We start from the raw sequence: 13,639 nt of genomic DNA on the forward strand, positions 1-13,639 counted from the left end.
ATTCACTGCTTTATAAATAAGCCCCAGGTCACAGATAGATGACCCCTGGAATGGCATTAGTGATTACCGTGAAATGAATACTGTTTTTTATTTTTTATTTTTTTGCGGTGAAATCACCGTGCCAAAATTTCCTGCTGACTGCCGTCATCGAAAACAAATGGACCTCCTTCTTATCCCGTTAGAAGGACCTCGGAGCCCACGTAACGCCAACTGAGAACCAACGCAGAGTGTTACTGCATTGCTTCTTTCCAGCTATAAAAATAGTGATATTTTCCATAGTAACTTCATGTTTGTTTTTATTTTATTACAAGAAATATGGAGGAATTTGGTTGCGATGGCAGCAGAACATTACATTCTTCTTAACAAGCACCATTTGGTTTTAATGGTTTGTGCTTTGTTATTTGTATCACTTTTTGCTGTTGCTGAGTATTGAAGGTGTCTGTACAGGAAGGAAGCCGTGTGATGTGCAGATGACAGTCTACCTTCTTCCTCTTTAGTAGAAGCATTATTGGGGCACACAATTTGTGTTTTGCCAAAGATTGTGAGCAATAACATTAGGGCTTCTTTCCCATTAAAAATGTGCTTTATAAACCGCAACGTGTTCTGCATTTGAAGTCCCAGCATTATGTTAAAGGGGAACTCCAGAATCTATAGGCTGTAATCTGAAGATGGCAACAAACTCAATTTTTTGTTCTGATTCAATCATTTGTGATAGCGTTGGAATACGTCAAGTTCGACGAGGAGACACAATCCGCACTGAGCGCAACTCCAACTGTTGTTTCATTGATTGATTGAAGGAGCAGTCATGGCAGATGAAGAATTGGGAATCATGCCATGGGGAGATAATGTTCTGTATTGTAGAAAACAGAACTGGTCAGTTTTCTAGGCCTACACAGGGCTTGAAGCATTCAATTGTCACCTAACCAGCAACCCAATTCCACATGGCATCCTAACCCAACCAGAAACCCATTTTGTTGATGATGTTTAACAACAGTGATTTGTCATTTTCAGACTGATGTCCATCACAAGAAGCAGCCATGAGACAGAGACTGCCAAGCTACAGAGAGATTGCTGTGTTACAGAGAGACTGCTGAACTACAGATTGACTGCAGAGTTGCAGAGAGACAACTAAGTTACAGAGGGCCTGCTGAGCTACAGAGAGATTGCTGTGTTACAGAGAGACTGCTGAGTTGCAGAGAGACTGCTGAGCTACAGAGAGACTGCTGAGCTACAGAGAGACTGCTGTGTTACAGAGGGACTGCTGAGCTACAGAGAAACTGCTGTGTTACAGAGGGACTGCCGAGCTACAAAGAAACTGCTGTGTTACAGAGGGACTGCTGAGCTGCAGAGAGACTGCTGTGTTACAGAGGGACTGCTGAGCTACAAAGAAACTGCTGTGTTACAGAGGGACTGCCGAGCTACAGAGAAACTGCTGTGTTACAGAGGGACTGCCGAGCTACAGAGAAACTGCTGTGTTACAGAGGGACTGCCGAGCTACAAAGAAACTGCTGTGTTACAGAGGGACTGCTGAGCTGCAGAGAGACTGCTGTGTTACAGAGGGACTGCTGTGTTACAGAGGGACTGCCGAGCTAAAAAGAAACTGCTGTGTTACAGAGGGACTGCTGAGCTACAGAGGGACTGCTGAGCTGCAGAGAGACTTCTGAGCTACAGAGAGACTACTGTGTTACAGAGGGACTGCTGTGCTACAGAGGGACTGCTAAGCTACAAAGAAACTGCTGTGTTACAGAGGGCTTGCTGAGCTACAGACAGACTGCTGTGTTACAGAGAGACTGCTGAGCTACAGAGAAACTGCTGAGCTACAGAGAGACTGCTGTGTTACAGAGGGACTGCTGAGCTACAGAGAGATTGCTGTGTTACAGAGAGACTGCTGAGTTGCAGAGAGACTGCTGAGCTACAGAGAGACTGCTGAGCTACAGAGAGACTGCTGTGTTACAGAGGGACTGCCGAGCTACAAAGAAACTGCTGTGTTACAGAGGGACTGCTGAGCTGCAGAGAGACTGCTGTGTTACAGAGGGACTGCTGAGCTACAAAGAAACTGCTGTGTTACAGAGGGACTGCCGAGCTACAGAGAAACTGCTGTGTTACAGAGGGACTGCCGAGCTACAAAGAAACTGCTGTGTTACAGAGGGACTGCTGAGCTGCAGAGAGACTGCTGTGTTACAGAGGGACTGCTGTGTTACAGAGGGACTGCCGAGCTAAAAAGAAACTGCTGTGTTACAGAGGGACTGCTGAGCTACAGAGGGACTGCTGAGCTGCAGAGAGACTTCTGAGCTACAGAGAGACTACTGTGTTACAGTGGGACTGCTGAGCTACAGAGAGACTGCTGTGCTACAGAGGGACTGCTAAGCTACAAAGAAACTGCTGTGTTACAGAGGGCTTGCTGAGCTACAGACAGACTGCTGTGTTACAGAGAGACTGCTGAGCTACAGAGAAACTGCTGAGCTACAGAGAGACTGCTGTGTTACAGAGGGACTGCTGAGCTACAGAGAGACTGCTGTGTTACAGAGGGCCTTCTGAACTACAGATTGACTGCAGAGTTGCAGAGAGACAACTAAGTTACAGAGGGCCTGCTGAGCTACAGAGAGATTGCTGTGTTACAGAGAGACTGCTGAGTTGCAGAGAGACTGCTGAGCTACAGAGAGACTGCTGAGCTACAGAGAGACTGCTGTGTTACAGATTTTTTCTTTTCTTTCAACCAGCGGATTGAACGAACAAAATGACTCGATTCCCTCATCCACACATTTGATGCCTTTGTATTCTTACAGCGGGGAGATAGCCAGCAGATATTTTCCTAAAGGGAATCGGTGAAATTTTGTACAACCCCCCTGCTCATACATGGACTGTCTGTGCCCCTGCTGGGGAGATTCACCATCTTGATGACCTGGTGACCATTGTCACTGAGACAGAAATAGAGGGGAAATATGAAATTCCTGAAGCAAAACAGAAGGAGATCTTCCAATGCGGACACCTGTTCCTGGGACTAGGGCCGGGACAAGGGGTGGGCGGCTGCCCTGGGCACTGTAGTATGATGGGGGGGTGGGGATTTGTGTTGGGTGGGGGGATTTGGGGGGCAGCAGGAAGTAAAAATTGTTCTAGGAGGGGCAATTTTTTTTGGGGGGGGTGTTTGCTAGGAAAGGTGATTTGAGGGGATTTGTGTTGGGTGGGGGAAGAGGATTTGTTCTAGAAGAAGTGATATGGTAGCGACGATTTGTGCTAGGAGGGGACATTTTTATGGGGGGTTCTAGGAAAGGTGAGTTGTGGGGATTTGTGCTGGGTGGGGGAAAAGGATTTGTGCTAGAAGAGGTGATACGGTAGAGGGTATTTGTGCTAGTAGGGGTGATTGGAGGGTGTTTGTGCTAGGAAGGGAAATTTGGTGGAGGGGGATTTGTGCTAGGAAGGGGAAATTTGGTGGGGGGGGGGGGGGATTTGTGATAGGAAGGGGTGATTGGAGGGTATTTGTGCTAGGAGGGGAAATTAGGTGGGGGATTTGTTCTAGGAAGGGTAAATTTGGTGGGGGGGGGGGGATTGTGCTAGGCAGGGGTGATTGGAGGGTATTTGTGCTAGGAGGGGAAATTTGGTGGGAGGGTATTTGTGCTAGGAGGGGAAATTTGATGGGGGGGTGGTGCTGGGAGGGGGGTTGGGAGTGGGGAGGAGAAGAGGATGCATACCTGGAGGTGGAATTTGAGGGGAAATTAGGTGTGGGATTTGTTCTAGGAAGGGTAAATTTGGTGGGGAGGGGATTGTGCTAGGCAGGGGTGATTGGAGGGTATTTGTGCTAGAAGGGAAATTTGTTGGGAGGGTATTTGTGCTAGGAGGGGAAATTTGATTGGGGGGGGGGGGTGCTGGGAGGGGGGTTGGGAGTGGGGAGGAGAAGAGGATGCATACCTGGAGGTGGAGATTGAGGGGTAGAGGATTTTTGCTAGGAGGAGTGATTTTAAAAAAAAAATATTTTTGGGGTGCGGGGATTTGAGGAGAGAGAGGATTTGAGTCACGGAGGGGAGATGAGGGGGGCAAAGATTTGTGTTGGAAGGGGCAATTTCAGCAGGGGGGGTAGTTTTAGTGCTTAATTTCTTTTAGGTGGGGGGGGGTTTGTTAACACATAATGCTCATACATCATGGTGGGGGGGCTCAGTTTGACATGTTTGCCCTGGGCTCTAGATGGCCTTGTCCCGGCACTGCCTGGGACAACTGATTACAGAGATGTAGAGAGATTTCCTCACTTCCTGTTGTGTCTCCACAACAGGAAGTGAAGGGGAATCTCTCCAACAGGACTCAGACAGTCACTTCTGTTTCCCAAAATGTAAAAATAAAAAAATCTGTTCATACGCTTTAATATGTCCCCAGGATCACTGCAGCTCATGTCCCAAGAAAGAACTGAGTATTTTTAAGGTCATCTGTGAATTGCAATAGACGAGTCACCCTGCTAACCTTTGCACATCTCGGATAAATCTGATGTCAATTGAATAAATACGGATTAATCATTGCGAAGATCAACCTCCAGCTAAATAAACTCTGCTGTGATTTAAGTCAATTAGAGGGAGTGAAAGTTTTGGCTCTTCTAGCAGCCTAATGACTAACCAGCGAATTGGCAACCCATCACAGGCACAATCACAGGCAAAAACCCTGGTGTGGCTTACACAGCTTCACTGACACATTCTGTAGTCACATGTGAGACATAAGGCTTGACAGTCCTGCTGGAAAATAAAAAAAACAAAAAAAACGAAACAAAAATCCCCCAATAGTCTATTCGCCAGCTGTATACAAAGAGATTGTAAGCTCTTGAGCGCAGGACCACTCCACCTTTTATTTACCTGATTACGTTTTTGATGTTTTTTTTTTCTTTCCCCAGATCTTAAAGTGCAGCAGAATATGTTAACTTTGTATCTCCATTTCCCTTAGGGCCCATGCACACACTGCCCATATACTGTGCATTTTTTGCATGCGCAATGACATGCATTTGACGCGTGTTTTTTACATGCATTTGCAATGCATTCTTCCTAATCTTGCCTTTTCCTTTGAGGTCACTGTCTTTTTTTTTTCTTCTGGCTTCTGTGCACTGCACTGCGTTGCATTATTGGGGATATTGCATGCATTTGTGTGCGTTTCTGAGTATTTGCAGTGCCGAAAAATGCAGCTCATTTTTTCACTGTAAGGGCCCTTTCACACCATACGCCGTTGGCTGCAGTTGGATGCACTTTGAACTGCACTCCAACTGCATTGACGGCCCAAAATCAAGGCAATCCTATGGGCACAGTTCACATCATTGCAATGCAGTTCAGCAAAGTTAAAAAAAAAAAAAGGAGAGCGTACTGCATTTTCCTGCACCGCAAATGCAGGGAAACGCACTACAAACACGCTTCAAATGCACTGCACTGTGCCCTTTTACACCGAACGCAGTGGGATGCAGTTGGCTGCAGTTGAATGCATTTTGGACTGCACTCCAACTGCATAGACAGTCCAAAATCCAGGCTTTTCCTATGGGCATAGTTCACACCATTGCAGTGCAGCGCAGTGCAAAAAGTACAGCATACTGCATTTTTCCCACACCGCAAACACGCAAAAGCGCATGCAAACACACTGCAGCGCATCACTGTGCACATAGAAACCCAGGGAAAGAAAGAAGAAGGAAGTGACCTCACAGGACAAATGCAGATAGAAAAACATGCGTCAACTGCATGTAAAACGCACATCAAACGCATGCATAGGTACAAGGAAAAAACACGCAGTTACTTGCAGTTTCTGGTGCGAAAGGGGCCTAATAGTGTGAGCAACATCCATGAGTTAACTTGGATTTTGTGCTTTCTATGCAGTTGAAGTATAGTCAAAAATGCATCACTGTATCTGGTGTGAATGGGCCCTTATACTCCAGTACCCCCCCTATATTTTGGGTTGTACATTACATTGGGTAGAGCCCCTGTTGTGAATGATCTTTGTGGGCTTGCTAGAAGTTTGTCATTTGCATCCATTTATCACAGATATGCAGTAAAAATAATAATATAATAGTATAGTATAATATAATATTAAGAAACATAATGATAAACATGTTAATAATAATAATTATTATTATTATATTAATAATACCCACTGTATATATATTACACAAACAGCAACACATTTTAGCTACTCCACTCACCTTTCATTTAACTTTGGGAACTCTCAAATATTTTACTATTTACAAACAATCATGTAACTAAGATATCTACATTTACAAACATGGAAATACACAAAGCCTATAATTTCATGTTTGTATACTAGCCCTTTCCCAAAATTACAACACCCACTCTTAAAAAAATGCTGCACTATATTTAATTGTTGCTAAATATTTTAATGCATTTATGAGTATGTATAATAATCCATGAGGCTGATTTACTAAAGAAGTTGAGAATCTTCACTTTTATAAATTGTAGCTGTGTTCTCTTTGAATACCACAACTATGTGCAAATTCAAAAAAAAATTACTTTTCACACGATTGGATAATTGAAGTGACTCTTGCCTCTGTTTCTTGAATGAAGATACCTTACTCCTCCTCATGTATATTTAATGATGTAATAATTCTGTACGGTAAGCAGTTTCATGGTGTGGGTTACAATAAACACAAGTGCAACAAGTCATGTTTTCTGAATTGATTTATTGAAAGATAACTCTAGGATTTTACTATGGCTGTTCCACATAGTAGTATTGCCCATTTCACCCCAATAAATCAATAACCAATGATGAGATATAATATCTGTGCTCACTTTACACAGAGTTGGGGGCCACCATGCAGGCGGCTTGTGTGCATTCTAGATTGCCACTCTATTTGAAATGTATCCTAAAATTGTTACAAGTCATGTTTTCTGAATTGATTTATTGAAAGATAACTCTAGAACTTTACTATGGCTGGTCCACCTCTTGTATTGCCCAGTAAACCCCAATATATACAAATTTAAAAAAAATGATGAAATAGAATATCTGCTCCCTTTCCACACATAGTGCTAGGGGCTTCTATAAGGCAAGGTGTATGCATTCTAGATTGCCACTCTGTTTCAAATGTATCCTAAAATTGTTACATGACTTTAGAATTTTACTGTTGCTGGCCCACCTCTTGTATTGCCCCCCTAAACCCCAATATATATCAAGAAGCAATGATAAAATACAATATCATTGTATATCATAAAATAAATAAATATATCACACACACAGTGCTAGGAGTCTCTATACAGACAGGTTCTGTGCATTCTAGATTGCCACTCTGTTTCCAATATATCCTAAAATTGTTGCATGGCTGTAGAATTTTACTATGGCTGGGCCATATCTAGTATTGCCCATTAAACCCAATATCTATCAATTACCAATGATAAACTGTGCCTACTTTGCACACAGTGCTGGAGGCCTCCATAGAGACAGATTGTGTGAATTCTAGATTGCCACTCTGTTTCCAATATATCCTAAAATTGTTACATGACTCTAAAACTTTACTAGGGCTGGCCCACATCTAATATTACAAATAAAACCCAGTATATATATATAATAAAACATTGCTAAAATATATTATCTGTGTCCATTTCACACACAGTGCTAGGGGCCTCCACGCAGACAGGTCGTGTGCCTTTTTGATTGCTACTCTGTTTCAGATAATTTTACTATGGCTGGTAAACATCTAGTATCACCAATGGAACCACAGTATATATCAGTAACCAAGGGTGAGATACAATATCAGTGTCCACTTCACACAGAAGGGGCCTCCATACATACAGGTGGTGTGCATTCTACTCTTATTCAGATGTATCCTAAAATTGTTACATGACTCTAGAATTTTTCGATGGATGTCCCACCTCAAGTATTGCCCATTAAATCCAATAATGATCAAAACACAATAATAAAATGCAATATCTGCGCCCACTTCGCACACAGTGCTATGGGCCCCCAATACAGGCAGGTTGTGTGCATTGTACTCTTATTCAAAGGACTGTATCACAAAATTGTTACATTACTCTACGAGCTTTACTATGGCAGGCCCACCTCTAATATTGCCAATAAAACCCAGCATATAAATAAAAAAGAGATCAAATATAATACCTGTGTCCACTTTACACACAGTGCTGTGGGCCCCAATACAGGCAGGTTGAGTGTCTTCTATTCTTATTCTGATTTATCCTAAAATTCTTTCTTTCTTTCTTGAATTTTACTATGACTTCCCCACCTCTAATATTGCATGCCCATTAAATCCAATAATTATAAAAAATAAACAAAAAAAACAAAACAAAAAACAATAATAAAATACAATATCTGTGCCCCCACTTCACAACCAGTCCTAGCGGCCCCAATACAGGTGGGTCCATTCTACTCTTATTCAATTATATTCTAAAATTGTTACATGATTCTAGAATTTTAATATGGCTGGCACTTATCTAGTATTGCCTCTTAAGCCCAATATATACCAGTAACCAATGGTGAGATGCAATATCTATGCCCACTTCACACAGAATCCCAGGGGCCTCCATACAAACAGGTTATGTGCCTTCTACACTTTCAGATGCATCCTTAAATTGTTACATGACTCTAGATGTTCACTATGGCTGGCCCACCTCTATTACCTATTAAATCCAATAATTATCAAAAAACAATAATAAAATACAATATCTGTGTCCACTTCACACACTGGCCCCAATACAGGCAGGTTATGTGCAATCTACTCCTATCCCTAAAATTTCTTACATGACTCTATAATTTTACTATGAGCGGTCCTTATGTACTCAATATATATCAATAATCAATGATAAATAGAATATTAGTACTCCCTTCACACACAGTGCTAGGGGCGTCCATACAGGTAGGTTGTGTGCCTTCTACTCTTATTCAAATCTATCCTAAAATTGTTACACGACTCTAGAATTTTACTATGGCTGGCCCACCTCTAGTATTGTCCAAATCCAATAATTATCAAAAATCAATATATATTTTTATAATATATATATATATATATATATATATATATATATATACATATACACAAACGTTTCCCTAAAATTGTTAAATGACTCTAAAATCTTACTATAGCTGGTCCTTAGCTAGAATTGCCCATTAAACCCAATATATTTCAATTATCAATGATAAATAGAATATTGATTTTTCCCTTTACACGCTAGGGGCCTCCATACAGACTGATTGTGTGCATTCCAGATTGCAACTCTGTTTCCAATATATCCTCAAATTGTTACATTAGCCCCCCCAAATGTACTGCAGTACATTAGACACAACATGTTAGCTGGTATGGGGTCTATGGCACTTCATAAATTCAATATACTTTGTGCCTAACTACATTAATCTATTTCTGATTGGCAAGCCTTGGGGTTAATTTACTGCAGCAGTAGATTGTTGTACTGGGTTGGCCATCGACAAAGAAGTTTGGATTTAGGGCGATACCATTTATTGGCTAACCAAATAGATTGTAAATTGTAGTGCAAGCTTTTGAGACATGCTGGCCTCTTCTTCAGGCCATATGAGGTTAATTTACTAAAAGCAGAGTCTGTTTATGTGGCATGGTAACATTTCACTAATAAAATAGATTTAATTAAAAAAAAAACACTTTGCTAAGTGTATGTTCCTAAAGTTGACTAAATGAGGTGAAGTTGTGTTCACTTTTAATACCCCATCATGTGCAAGATATAAAAAAAAACAGTATTTTTGCTTGTACATGACTGAAGTGAACACAGCTTCACCTTATTTATTAAGTGAACATTTACTTTGCAATGTAAAAATATAGTCCTTGTTCTTTCAGTAAACCAGCTCTGTGTTCTCTAGCTTAGTTATTTCTCCCAAATAATATGGTGCTGTTCTATAAATACTTAAAATACTACCAGGGATCAATCACTGTGCAAATTCATTCAGCAAGCTGCATAATTGTAAAATCAAATATATAAAAAAAACATACACAGAGTGTAATGATGGCTTTCAATAGGGGGAATATAATTGCCATTTTTAAAGCTTTTTCTAACATACTGTTAAATACAGAAATAATATTTTATATTTATTGCATCATACAAATATATTCCTATGTAGTCACAGGTTAAATAACTTTTGTGCTCTATTGAATTGTAATGTTGGAGAACTTTGTGAACTCTCTCCCTTTGTGTAGCACATGTTTCAGCATTGATCCCACACTGCTTTCTCCTTCCAGCCTTCATTGTGTGCTTTATGCATCTAACTCACCCTGAAATGTTCCAACTTAAGTTTATAAAAAAAAAAAAGCAATGCATAATACAGAAGTACTAATCTGTGCACCAACATATTATAATTTCTCCCTTTTTTCCCCCCAAGCCCAGCAAATTTAAATGACTGATTTATGAGCCAGTCTGGCTGTTGCTAAATTTACATGCGATCAATATCAGACAGGGAGTCAAGTGGCTTCTTAAAGCACCATTGTGACAGTAATTATTGCCACTAATGGTCACAGTTAAAGCACCCCCCCCCCTTCCCTTTCCTAGCTCCCTGGTCTTCAGCCCTAGCAATGCCTGGCTTGCTTTTGCTCACCTTGCAGAGAATTTTCTAACTAGATTATTAAGCACTCCAGCATGGCAGGCTGCAGGGATCCAGGCAAAGACAAGAAGCTGAGTTCTCTGTGCTGAGAGAAAACAGGGCAGGGCAGGCAGGGCCAGGGCTGCAGGATCCAGGAGGGGAGAAGGCTGCAGGATTTACAGCTGATCTGACCCTCCAGCTGTTCCCTTCTGCCCTGCAATTCTGGGGTCCCGGGTTTTCCTGCAGACAGCTCCTGTGTGTCCAGTCATGGTGGTGTGCAGAGAAGGCTTGCTGGCAGGCAAAGCAAGAAACCAGCACAGCCAACACAGCACGTCCTGGTGTTAGAGCAGCCTCTATAGACAGCCCAGCAGCAGACACATCTCCCAGTCCTTTGCCCCTGGAGCTGCCCCCACCCTCCCAACCTGCACAGGTCCTGGGGATCCCCTATATGAGCTTTCCCTGCCAGGCTGATCTGGGGCAGCACTAGAGGGCTCTGTCTGTCGATACAGATCACAAATCCAGAGTTCTAAGAAAGATTTGTACAAAATTATTTATACTTTTCCCTCTTTACAGTTTTTTTTTTCCTTCTATTCTTTGCATTCTCCTCTCCTGAACAGCCCTGCAATAAACCCAATATATGTCCATAAGCAGGACCTTTGTCATTGTATTGTGATAGGTGGGTGCAAATAAACGCAATATACTGTAATAATCACTAGCAGATGATGAGTGGTGTAGGGAAAATATTACTTTGTTTTGTAACTTTTTCCTTTAATTAAACTTTGTATTTTAACACGAAAAGAGGGCATTTGTATTATAGTATAACGTTGTTTTTAAATAGCTGTAAATACCCTATAACTTGATATAGAATAGAATATATATATATATATATATATATATATATATATATATATATATATATATATATATATATATATATATATATATATGCATACCCCACTTTTTTTAAGTACACAATGGGGTTTATTTACTAAAGCTGGAAAGTGCAAAATCAGGCTCACTTCTGCATAGGAACCAATGAGCTTCTAACCCCAGCTTGTTCAATTAAGCTTTGGTAATAAAACCTGGAAGCTCATTGGTTTCTATGCAGAAGTGAGCCTGATTTTGCACTTTCCAGCTTTAGTAAATAAACCCCATTGTGTACTTAAAAGTGGGGTATGCCTGTATGTATATACACACACAATCTCTTTCTCTTATTCCCTTTACATATTATCTGCATACATAATATAACATATGTGATTATATTTATAGCTTCTTATTTTTAGCACTTTAAAGTACATGGTTTCTCTCTGCAATTTCCTTAATATACATCTTTTTTCTCTCTCTTTCTCTCTACCCACTCATTTCTATTTTTGTACATATACAAAAATGTGTAATATATATATATATATATATATATATATATATATATATATATATATATATATATATATATATGTAGATATATATCTATATAGATCTATATAAATATATTACAGTGGGTTATTTAGGAAAGGCAAATCCACTTTGCACTACAAGTGCAAACTACAAGTGCAAAGTGCACTTGAAATTGCACTGAAAGTGCACTTGGAAGTGCAGTCGCTGTAAATCTGAGGGGTAGATCTGAAATGAGTGGAAGCTCTGCTGATTTTATTATCCAATCATGTGCAAGCTAAAATGCAGTTTTTTAATTTTCCTTGCATGTCCCCCTCAGATCTACAGCGACTGCACTTCCAAGTGCACTTTCAGTGCAATTTCAAGTGCACTTTGCACTTGTAGTTTGCACTTGTAGTGCAAAGTGGATTTGCCTTTAGTAAATAGCCCTCTCTCTATCTCTCTGTCTCTCTCTCCTTCCTCCCCCCCATCTGTCTGTCTATCTGCCATTTCCCTAATTTATCACCTGTATACAATATCATTTATTACCATATTTTATCCATATATATATATTGCCCCCCCCCCCCCCCCCAATCCTCTGGGTCTCTCCCTCTCTCTTTCCGACAATACCAGCATACATAATATAATATAATAAAATATCATCGATTTTATTCTTGGATTCTTATGTGTAGCATTTGGAAGCAAAGGGTTTTGCTCTCTGTATTTTTTTCACGAAGCAATCCTCAACTTCTCTGATATTTTGCACCAACGTAATCATTTATTTGTCCCAAGTGATGGGATTTGTGAGTCTGCCCAACAGGGCCCCCAATTCCTGGGTGCCCTCTTCCCTCCTCAGCATCCAGTGGTGATAATAAATGTTGGGGATCGGCCCCTGTGGACGGGTCGGACAGTGGTCGGCCAGAGCAGGATTGTGTCGCAGATTTGTGCTGTGTTCTGGTAAAGTTTGTCTGAACAATCCCACGCTGACCCTTCCCGACACTTTTCAAACTTTCCAAGTGTATAATGAGTGCAGCACAGTGCAGGCCAAGATGACTTCATCCCCTGTATAGAACCCCCCAGCAGAGGGATTCTGAGGTCAGGGGGAGGAAAAGGCGAGGACAGCCCTGCAGACAATGTTTGGGGTTTAATACTTTGGCAAGAAATTAATGACCATATGTACAAAGCTGACTCTCCAGACAAGAGCCTGGCCATTCTAACATGATGTCTATCTGTGGCTATATAATGTATAGTGTGTGTGTGTTTTCTACTTGTCATAGCTCCTTATCTTTTTTTATTTCACCATCTAAGTGATAGCTGCACCCTCACACCTTCTATCCTCCCTTCTCCCTCCATCTCACCTTCTTCCTTCTTACCCCTCTCTTTCTTCTCTCTCTATCAACCCCCCCCCTCTCGCTTTCTCTTTTCTTTTTCACCTCTCCATCTTTTTCTCTCTTCTTTCTTGCTTTCTCATCACTCTCTCTTTTTCATTACCCCCACACACACACTCTCCCTCCCTCTCATCCTCTCATTCTTTCTATTACTTCTCTCTCCTCCCCTCTTTTTTACTTTCTTGTTTCTTTTTCTTCCCTCTCTCCTCTCCCTCTCTTATATCACTCCTCTCTCCATGTCTCCTCCCTCCCTCTCTCCCCCTCTCTCTTTTCCCCTCACCCCTCTTTTTCACTTTCTTTTTTCTCCCCTCCCTCTCTCCATCTCTCCCCTTTTTCTCCTTTCTTTTTCTTCCCTCTCGTAT

At 41.3% G+C, this 13,639-nt stretch overlaps 1 protein-coding gene and 1 long non-coding RNA gene across 3 annotated transcripts in view; both read right to left on the bottom strand.

Annotated features, from left to right (window-relative positions):
- Positions 1 to 13,639, bottom strand: part of NFIA (nuclear factor I A) — a 672,115-nt gene that overhangs the window by 492,736 nt on the left and 165,740 nt on the right. The window lies entirely within an intron of this gene.
- LOC141103827 (uncharacterized) lies at positions 280 to 10,901 on the bottom strand. Its single transcript, XR_012235374.1, has 2 exons — positions 10,534 to 10,901; positions 280 to 850 (listed from the first exon to the last, which is right to left on the bottom strand). It is a non-coding gene; the product is annotated as an uncharacterized lncRNA (long non-coding RNA).

This window comes from Aquarana catesbeiana, linkage group LG07 (genome assembly GCF_042186555.1).
Source record: "Aquarana catesbeiana isolate 2022-GZ linkage group LG07, ASM4218655v1, whole genome shotgun sequence".
Lineage (NCBI taxonomy): Eukaryota > Metazoa > Chordata > Amphibia > Anura > Ranidae > Aquarana > Aquarana catesbeiana.